Source organism: Budorcas taxicolor, chromosome 6 (assembly GCF_023091745.1).
Source record: "Budorcas taxicolor isolate Tak-1 chromosome 6, Takin1.1, whole genome shotgun sequence".
NCBI lineage: Eukaryota > Metazoa > Chordata > Mammalia > Artiodactyla > Bovidae > Budorcas > Budorcas taxicolor.
In genome coordinates this window covers 33,370,695-33,381,162 of record NC_068915.1, presented here as the reverse complement: position 1 = coordinate 33,381,162, position 10,468 = coordinate 33,370,695, and the positions used below count along the sequence as shown (strand labels likewise).

At 40.0% G+C, this 10,468-nt stretch overlaps 1 non-coding gene across 1 annotated transcript; it reads right to left on the bottom strand.

Moving 5' to 3' along the window:
* Positions 1–210: 210 nt before the first annotated feature.
* On the bottom strand, positions 211–282 carry TRNAC-ACA (transfer RNA cysteine (anticodon ACA)). Its single transcript has one exon. It is a non-coding gene; the product is annotated as a tRNA-Cys (tRNA).
* Between the last annotated feature and the right edge of the window lie 10,186 nt (positions 283–10,468).

Sequence of the window (10,468 nt, the reverse complement as noted above, 5' to 3'; positions counted from 1 at the left end):
AACCTGGTACCTAAATTTTCTATTTATAATCCAATATTATTATATAATAACAAAGGGAGTGAGTGAGTGGAGTGAGTGAGTGAAGTTGCTCAGTCGTGTCCGACTCTTTGCGACCCCATGGACTGTAGCCTACCAAGCTCCTCTGTCCATGGGATTTTCCAGACAATAGTACTGGAGTGCATTGCCATTTCCTTCTCCAGGGAGATCATCTTCCCAACCCAGGGATCGAACCTGGGTCTCCTGCATTGTAGACAGACGCTTTACCGTCTGAGCCACCAGGGAAGTCAACAAAGGGAGTAGTTGCAATTAATTTATTCTAGACAAATAGATTATTCAACAACACGGATGATTTCCTTTATTAATATAGGTCTGACTACCCTAACAGAAACCAAATAACATTGGTAGAAAGCAGATCACTGCAATAGTTGTGTCATGGACACATATGTCACTGAGGCATACATGAGTAGTTGTTGTGTTCGACTCTTTGTGACCCTATGGACTATAGCCCTTCAAGCTCCTCTGTCCATGGGATTCTCCAGGCAAGAATACTGGTATGTGTAGCCATTCCCTCCCCTTCCGCACCCAGAGATTGAATCTGGATTTCTGCATTGCAGACAGATTCTTTACTTGCTGAGCCATGAGGGAAGCCCATGCCACTGGTAGCAGAAACCAATGAGCTTTTTACCTCATCTGTATGCCCAGCATGCTATACCAACAGCATTTTCCATGTGTGCAGTAAGGTTAAATATAGTGTCAAGCACTGGCTTAAATTACACAGAATTTTATTTACCTCTTTAATAACAATCTAAGCGTGATCAATCCAGGGCTAAAATTGCATCACCTCTGCCTTAGGGATCTAGGACCATTTTATATTGACATCTGTAAAGTACTGACTCATACAAGTTATCCAGGATGGTACATGACTATAGCTGTGCTCTAACTTGCTAAAAGATTCATTCCTACCCTGTGCTCTAGATGGCTTGAAAGCTCATTCCTACCCTATTAAAGCTTAGTGGAAGATCTGAACGCATCACTTCTGGCTATATTCTACGGGCCAGAAGATGATTACTACCCATGATTAACTTGAAAGGAATCTGAGAAATATAACCTTTCTTTTGGATGTACTTCTTTCTATCTCCTATCAAAGAATTTATATTGTTAATGATACTCCACAAGTATTATTGAATAGCTCCTAGGTATCAACACTTTTCCAAGTACAGATACATTAGATATACATCTGTGAAAATAAAAATGTCTATCCTTGTTTTTATAACTTAATAGAGAAGAGTAACAATAACTAGTATACATAAAATTAAGTATATTAAGATGCATTTTAGAAAATTATAAGTACTATAGAAATAGAGGAAGTAAAAGAGATTGATAGTAATGTGCTGGCAAATGTTTAATAACCAGATGTGAAAATAATTTCTAATTTATAGCATTTTCCAATTTCCACAGGGTAAATAATCCCACACCACAGACAATTTTAGCTACCAATGTGATATCAAACATTTTGCAAAATTTCTAAAATATTGACAGTTAACTATCATGAAACTGTGAGTTCACTCCAGTGTATCACAGGAATTCAAGAAAGGTATGCTTTTAGATTTTGATATCATGACTAGAAACAGATATATAACACAATGTCATCTGTGCTATCTGGATATGTGGGAGAAAAGTTCTTTCGAAGGAAGGAAAGTACCTTTGCTAAAAATTAAGGATCTGGTACTCTGAAGAACAGTAAATTGACAAGCATGGCTGTTGCCAAGTAAATAAAAAGAGTGATATAGGAGATGAAGTCAAAGAGGAAACTGAGGTGAGACCATGTAGAGCTTTGTTTAGAGGGACTTCTTATGTGATTCAAATGGGTAGGCACTCAACTGATGATCTCTGAGCAGAGTGAGATAATCTCATCATTCTTATCCTTAAAATTATTTCTCTGGCTGATTCTCCAAAAATAGACCATAGAGAGCATATAGAAGAGAGAAATTATAAGGTTACAGAAAAATGACCCAGTCAAGAGATAAATTTGGCACAGGTGAGTGATGGGTTTCAATTTAAGTCTGAATTTGGTAGTAAGGAGTTCATGATCTGATCCACAGACAGCTCCCGGTCTTGTTTCTGCTGACTGTATAGAGCTTCTCCATCTTTGGCTTCAAAGAATATAATCAATCTGATTTTGGTATTGACCATTTGGTGATGTCAATGTGTAGAGTCTTCTCTTGTGTTGTTGGAAGAGAGTGTTTGCTATGACCAGTGTGTTCTCTTAGCAAAGCTCTATTAGCCTTTGCTTCATTCTGTACTCCAAGGTCAAATTTGCCTGTTACTCCAGGTATTTCTTGACTTCCTGCTTTTGCATTCCACTCCCCTATAGTGAAACAGACATCTTTTTGGGGTATTAGTTCTAGACAGTCTTGCAGGTCTTCATACAACCATTTAACTTCAGCTTCTTCAGCATTACTGATCGGGGCATAGACTTGGATTGCTGTGATACTGAACGGTTTGCCTTAGAAAAGAGCAGAGATCATTCCGTTGTTTTTTGAGATTGCATGCAAGAACTGCATTTTGGACTATTTTGTTGACTATGAGGGCTATTCCATGTCTTCTAAGGGATTCTTGCCCACAGTAGTAGATATAATGGTCATCTGAGTTAAATTTTCCCATTCCTGTCCATTTTAATTCACCAATTCCTAAAATGTCAATGTTCACTCTTGCCATCTCCTATATGACCATTTCCAACTTGCCTTGATTCATGAACCTAACATTCCATGTTCCTATGCAATATTGTTCATTACTGCATTGGACTTTACTTCCATCACCAGTCACATCAACAACTGGGCATTGTTTTTGCTTTTGGATGTCTCTTCATTCTTTCTGGACTTATTTCTCCACTCTTCTCCAGTAGCATATTGGGCACTTACCCATCTGGGGAGTTGATCTTTCAGTGTCCTATCTTTTTGCCTTTTCATACTGTTCATGGGGTTCTCAAGGCAAGAATATTGAAGCGGTTTGCCATTCCCTTCTCCAGTGGACCACATTTTGTCAGAACTCTCCACCATGACCTGTTTGTGTCTTGGGTGGCCCTACAGGGCATGGCTCATAGTTCCACTGAGATAGACAAGGCTGTGGTCCATGTGATCAGTTTGATTAGTTTTCTGTGATTGTGGTTTTTATTTTGTCAGTCCTCTGACTGATAAGGATAAGAGGCTCATGGAAGCTTCCTGATGGGAGAGACTGGCTGCTGGGGAAACGGTATTATTCTGATGGGCGGGGCCATGCTCAGTAAATCTTTAATCCAATTTTCTGTTGATGGGCGGGGCTGTGTTCCCTCCCTGTTGTCTGACCTGAGACCAGGTAATGAAGAAAATGGTGACCGCCACACTCATTGCCACTGCCCCTGCAGCAGGCCACTGCTGACCCACAACTCTGCCAGAGACTCCTGGACTCTCACAGGCAAGTCTGAGTCAATCTCTTGTGGGGTCACTGCTCCTTTCTCCTGGGTCCTGGTGGGCACAAGGTTTTGTTTGTGCCCTCCAAGAGGCTGTTTTCCCAGGCCTGTAGAAGATCTGGCAGCTCTACGGTGGGGTTATTGTGACCTCCCCCAAGAGGGCTTTTTCCACACCCAGATCTGCTGCACCCAGAGCCCCTGCCCTTGGGGCAGGCCACTGCTGACCTGTGCCTCTGCAGGAGACACTCAAACCCTCAAAGGCAGGTCTGGCCCAGTCTCTGTGGGGTTTCCTGGTGCACACAGGGTTTTATTTGAGCTCTCCGAGCATCTTTGGAGGATATGGGGTTTGATTCCATAGATGGGGAATAAATGAAAATGAGGTGAGGTGAGGTGAAGTCATTCAGTTGTGTCTGACTCTTTGCGACCCCATGGACTGTAACCTACTAGGCTTCTCCATCCATGGGATTCTCCAGGCAAGAATACTGGAGTGAGTTGCCATTTCCTTCTCCAGGGGATCTTCCTGACCCAGGGATTGAACCCAGGTCTCCTGCATTGGAGGCAGATGCAGTGAGAGAATTTATTTTGGGGGGCTTCAAAATCATTGTAGATGGTGACTACAGCCATGATTTTAAAAGGCACTTGCTCCTTGGAAGAAAAGCTATGACCGACCTAGACAGCATATTAAAAAGCAGAGACATTACTTTGTGAAAAAGGTCTGCCTAGTCAAAGCTATGGTTTTTCCAGTAGTCATGTATGGATGTGAGAGTTGGACTATAATGAAAGCTGAACAACAAAGAATTGATGCTTTTGAACTGTCCTGTTGGAGAAGACTCTTGAGAGTCCTTTGGACTGCAAGGAGATCAAACCAGTCCATCCTAAAGAAAATCAGTCCTGAATATTTATTGGAAGGACTGATGCTGAGCTGAAACCCCAATACTTTGGCCACCTGATGTGAAGAACGGACTTATTGGAAAGGACCCTGATGCTGGGAAAGACTGAAGGCAGGAGGAGAAGGGGATAACAGAGGATAAGATAGTTGGATGGCATCACCGACTCAAGAAACATGAGTTTGAGCAAGCTCTGGGAATTGGTGAAGGACAGGGAAGCCTGATGTTCTGCAGTCCATGGCATTGTAAAGAGTCTGGCATGATTGAGCTACTGAACTGAATGCTGGATTAGCATATGCAAAAGTAAGTGAGGACTCTGTGTGTTTGTAAGATAGAGGCAATGGGATGTATGGGAAGACTCTAAGGATTTTGAGAGAAGACTCAGGATTTTGATTTCAGTTACTAGAAGCATAAACATAGCTATTTGTAATCTGGCAACCAAAATACATTAAAGCTTCCCTCCCCCTTCTCTCCAACTACCCTTTATCCAATATAAATAGAATGGTAAAAATTGAAATAGGATAACTGTAAGAAAAACTCCCACACAGAGTAAGGAACAATGGAAAACACATAGCTATTAGTTGCCCCAAACAGCTCTTATATCCTACTAGATAAGCTGCAAAACCATCTGCAGTACAGCTACAGAACATTCCTAGGTTGGTCCATATCACACCCTTTGGTTCTTACTATTCTCTCTGAAGGATTCCTCTGTCATCCTCATTGTCCCTGACTCTGCCCACTGGAAGTTTCTTCCTCATTTATTCCCTTTCTGCATATCTTGAATTGGCCAATGCAGGTTGTGCCCTTGAAAGTTTAAATTATTTCACAATCTATTTCACACTGGTACAGTCTCTGGGACCTGTGAGTGATTTTCAAGTATCAACAATTATAGGATTTTTCAGGCTAGGCATATAGTTTTTCCAGGTAATATAATCCCTTAAAAACAGTAGATTTTGTTTCTGTTTACTTTCATACACTACCATGAATGAGGAGAAAAAGGCAAGTTTATATTCTAGACATAATTTCTAATCCTGAAAAGTTCTTTTACTCTGTATTCTATGCATTCCCTACTCCACATTCCTTCATGGTGTTTACCTTGAGGCTATCTGAAACAAAGGCTTGAGTAGAGCAGCAATAACCACCCTCTGAATTTTGCTGTTGAACTGTTTCCCTCTGTCTATGAAATAACTCAGTGACAGTTGTTTAAATCTGTAAGGCTATAGTTTCATAGGTTATCAAAGTTGTGTCCTCAGAGTCACGTTTTACCACTACTTTAGTTTGGTCTACAAAAGCAGTTGTCTTTTTCAGCCTTGCCAGGGTTGAAATTATCAGAATTACTGAAAGGGAAGAAAAAAAAAATAAAAAGGCCACAACCACAATTCTCCTTATCCAAACTGTGTTCTCAAGTATTTCTTCTTTGAAATCTCTATAACTGTTCCAGGATGCTGTCTCTATAACAAGATCTTGCTACAAATGTTACTAAGAAGGCAACACTTTTTCAATATTCTGATTTTTTTTTTCCCTGTCCCACCCCCTTAAGCCATAGACACTTTTGTCTGGTATTCAGACTTCTGAAATTTCTAACATCACAGAAAATTCTATTGGATCAGGCTGGTAACAAATATTTTGTTTTACACAACAAAGGTAACTAAAGTTCTTGCTTACAACATCTGTGTGCTTGGGACTGCCACACAAACAAGCTGATGATTGGTGTTTGAGACTTGTGACTGTAGCTCTACATCTGGAATCAAATTCTGTATCATTGTCTTATAATTACAAGGCAGGCCACAATATATAACTAAAAGTAGATTTTAAAGTTACATGTTTATTTCTAGAGCAATAACACAAATGAAAATACTCCAGAGATAGAGGACTAGTCTTCCATTTTATTGTTCTGTCATCCCTTAAGATGCTGCCTTTGCTCACATGCCCAAGGAGATTCTTTAGCAAGATATTTCAACCAGTCAGAATTGGGAAAATAAAAGGGCACCCCTGTATTCTTTAGGAGCATAATTTGAAAGCTGCATTTTACCTCATGTTCCATTGCCCTGGACTCAATTGCATAGCTGCTTAAGGCATTTGGATGTGTCTGTAAAGTGTGTCTTTTTTTAATTGGTAGATAGTTGCCCCTGAATTTTAAGGCCATATTACTACATTTTATTTTTTTTTAAACACAGAGTAGATATTAGATCCCATCTAGGCATTGATGCTCCATTTCAATATCACATTTTTATTTTTGTTTTTTTAAAGATAGTATATGGGAAAAAACAATCAAATCAAATTGTGTGTAACTTCAGGTTTAAGAGTGCAGGCCAAAGTTCCTTAGGTTCTTAAACCCATCTCTCCCACTTGTACACTGTATGATATTGTTGGAATTATGGAATTATTTGTGTCATTTTCTTTATCTAGAAAAAGAATATGACTTTTTTTTCTCCATTAGTTTGTGAGAGACTTAACATAAAAATCTAAGCTGCATAGAACCAAATGTAGAGCCCTTCAGAACCCCCAGAGACACAGAGGAAATGGTCTTTTGCCTGGTCACCTGCTGAAAATCCCTGATGATGGGAAAGACTGAAAGTGGGAGGAGAAGGGGATGACAGAGGATGAGATGGTTGGAGGGCATCACCGACTCAATGGACATGAGTTTGAGTAAACTCCAGGAGTTGGTGATGGACAGGGAAGCCTGGCGTGCTGCAGTCCATGGAGTCACAAAGAATCAGACTGAGCTCCTACACCGAACTGCTGACGAGGCTTTTCACTGACTGTGGTTAGGATGTCCTGGAGCCCAGTTACAGGGCTTTCCAAACTCTACACTTTTATCAAATTTAGTGGGCTGCCTTCCATCTTATAACCATCTTATAAGGGGAATTTATCCATTTCAATGTTTAATAAACACTACATTTTTAAAATACCACGATCATGTTGTTTATTCATAAGGGATTTGATTTAGGTCATACCTGAATGGTCTAGTGGTTTTTCCCACTTTCTTCACATAAGTCTGAATTTGGCAATAAGGAGTTCATGATACAGTGGATACAGGGGATAAGGAGTTGACTACACACTAGACGTGAGAATAGATTTAAGGGACTAGATCTGATAGACTGCCTGATGAACAAAGGTTTGTGACATTGTACAGGAGACAGGAATCAAGACCATCTCCAAGAAAAAGAAATGCAAAAAATGCAAAATGGCTGTCTGAGCAGGCCTTACAAATAGTTGTGAAAAGAAGAGAAGTGAAAAGCAAAGGATAAAAGGAAAAATATACCCATCTGAATGGAGAGTTCCAAAGAATAGCAAGGAGAGATAAGAAAGCCTTCCTCAGTCATCAGTGCAAAGAAATAGAGGGAAACAATACACAGGGAAAGACTAGAGCTATCTTCAAGAAAATTAGAGACATAAGGGAAATTTCATGCAACTATGGGCTCAATAAAGGACAGAAATGGTATGGACCTAACAGAAGCAGAATATATTAAGAAGAGGTGGCAAGAATACACAGAACTGTACAAAAAAGATCTTCGGGACCCAGATAATCATGATGGTGTGAAAACTCACACTCACCTAGAGCCAGAGATCCTGGATGTGAAGTCAAGTGGGCCTTAGGAAGCATCATTACAAACAGAGTTAGTGGAGGTGATGGAATTCCAGTAGAGCTATTTCAAATCCTGAAAGATGATGCTGTGAAAGTGCTGCACTCAATATGCCAGCAAATTTGGAAAACTCAGCAGTGGCCACAGGACTGGACAAGGTCAGCTTTCATTCCAGTCCCAAAGAAAAGCAATGCCAAAGAATGCTCAAACTACTGCACAATTGCACTCATCTCACATGCTAGTAAAGTAATGCTCAAAATTCTCCAAGCCAGGCTTCAGCAATATGTGAACCGTGAACTTCCAGATGTTCAAGCTGGATTTAGAAAAGGCAGAGGAACAAGAGATCAAATTGTCAACATCCAATGGACCATCAGAAAAGCAAGAGAGCTCCAGAAAAACATCTATTTATGCTTTATTGACTATGCCAAAACCTTTGACTGTGTGGATCACAATAAACTGGAAAATTCTGAAAAGATGGGAATACCAGACCACCTGACCTGCCTCTTGAGAAACCTATATGCAGGTCAGGAAGCAACAGTTAAAACTGGACATGGAACAACAGACTGGTTCCAAATAGGAAAAGGAGTATGTCAAGGCTGTATACTGTCACCCTGCTTATTTAACTTATATGCAGAATACACCATGAGAAATGCTGGGCTGGAGGAAGCACAAGCTGGAATCAAGATTGCTGGGAGAATTTATCAATGACCTCAGATATGCAGATGGCACCACCCTTAATGGCAGAAAGTGAGGAAGAACTAAAGAGCCTTTTGATGAAAGGGAAAGAGGAGAGTGAAAAAGTTGGCTTAAAGCTCAACATTCAGAAAATTAAGATCATGGCATCCAGTCCCATCACTTCATGTCAAATAGATGGGGAAACAGTGGAAACAGTGGGTGACTTTATTTTTCTGGGCTCCAAAATCACTGCAGATGGAGATTGCAGCCATGAAATTAAAAGACACTTGCTCCTTGTAAGGAAAGTTATGACTAACCTAGACAGCATATTAAAAAATCAAAGACATTACTTTGCCAACAAAGGTCCATCTAGTCAAGGCTATGGTTTATCCAGTGGTCATGTATGGATGTGAGAGTTGGACTATGAAGAAAGCTGAGTGCCGAAGAATTGATGCTTTTGAACTGTGGTGTTGGAGAAGACTTTTGAGAGTCCCTTGGACTGCAAAGAGATCCAACCAGTCCATCCCAAAGGAGATCAGTCCTGGGTGTTCATTGGAATGAGTGATGTTGAAGCTGAAACTCCAATACTTTGGCCACCTCATGGGAAGAGCTGACTCATTTAAAAAGACCCTGATGCTGGGAAAGATTGGGGGCAGGAGGAGAAGGGGACAACAGAGGATGAGATGGTTGGATGACATCACTGACTCAATGGACATGGGTTTGGGTGGACTCCAGCAATTGGTGATGGAAAGGGAGGCCTGGTGTGCTGCGGTTCATGGGGTTGCAGAGTCGGATACGACTGAGTGACTGAACTGAACTGATCATGTTGTTTTCTGTTTGTTATCTATTATCCTTTCCTTTACAGAGTTATTTTCTCCCCCTAGTGTTTTGGAAGCTGTACCTATTTGTTTATTTGTATACTGGCTTAGTAGATAATCTTAAATGTTCAGTAAAGTGAAAATGTTTGTCACTCAGTCATATTCAACTCTCTGCGACTCCATGGGCTATATATAGCCTGCTAGGCTCCTCTGTCCATGGGATTCTCCAGGCAAGGATACTAGGGTGTGTTGCCATGTCATTCTCCAGGGGATCTTCCTAACCCAGGGATCGAACCCAGGTCTCCTGCATTGCAGGTGGGCCTTTACCACCTGAGACACCAGGGAAGCCCAAATGTGCAATACCTCTATTTAAACTTCTCTTTAATATCACAATAAGAAGAAGCAGTGTCTACAGTGTCTTTACCCAGAATACAGACAGGACTCATACCAGGTCAAAATATGTTTGTTTCCTATTATCTAGAATTCAATTCTAATTTCCAGTTTTCACCAATTTTGTTATTTTACCTTCTTTCTAAGAATAATTCCTTAATTATGTTAAGCTTCAGAAATACTCTTCAGTTTTCAGGATGGACTGTATGCTTACTGATATCTTTTCTTGTATTGATTTTTTATATGAGCCTGTGTATCTATATCTATATTTAAAATTGTTCTTTCACAACATGTAAATACAGCTTCGAGTGCTAAACAGTCTGAGGCCTTGAAGGTGTCAGTCTTTATTTTGGTTTCACATTTAAAATGATCATTTTGCTAGATACAGAATTCCAGGTGCAAAAAGAATATTTTCTCAGAACTTTTAGGTCATTCTTGACCTAGTATTTGAAGAGAATCTAATGCTTTTTTCTTTGTTGGTAGTCTTTCTGTCTTGATCTGAAAATTTTTTTTTTCCCATATGCCCCAGGCCTTCTAAAATTTTATCAGATGTTTCTAGGTATAGTTTTTATACATTTACTCTTCATGGACAATTCTTTCAATCTAAAAATGTAAATAGAATTTTTTTGTATTATTGCTTTATAGAGATTCTATAACAGGAAT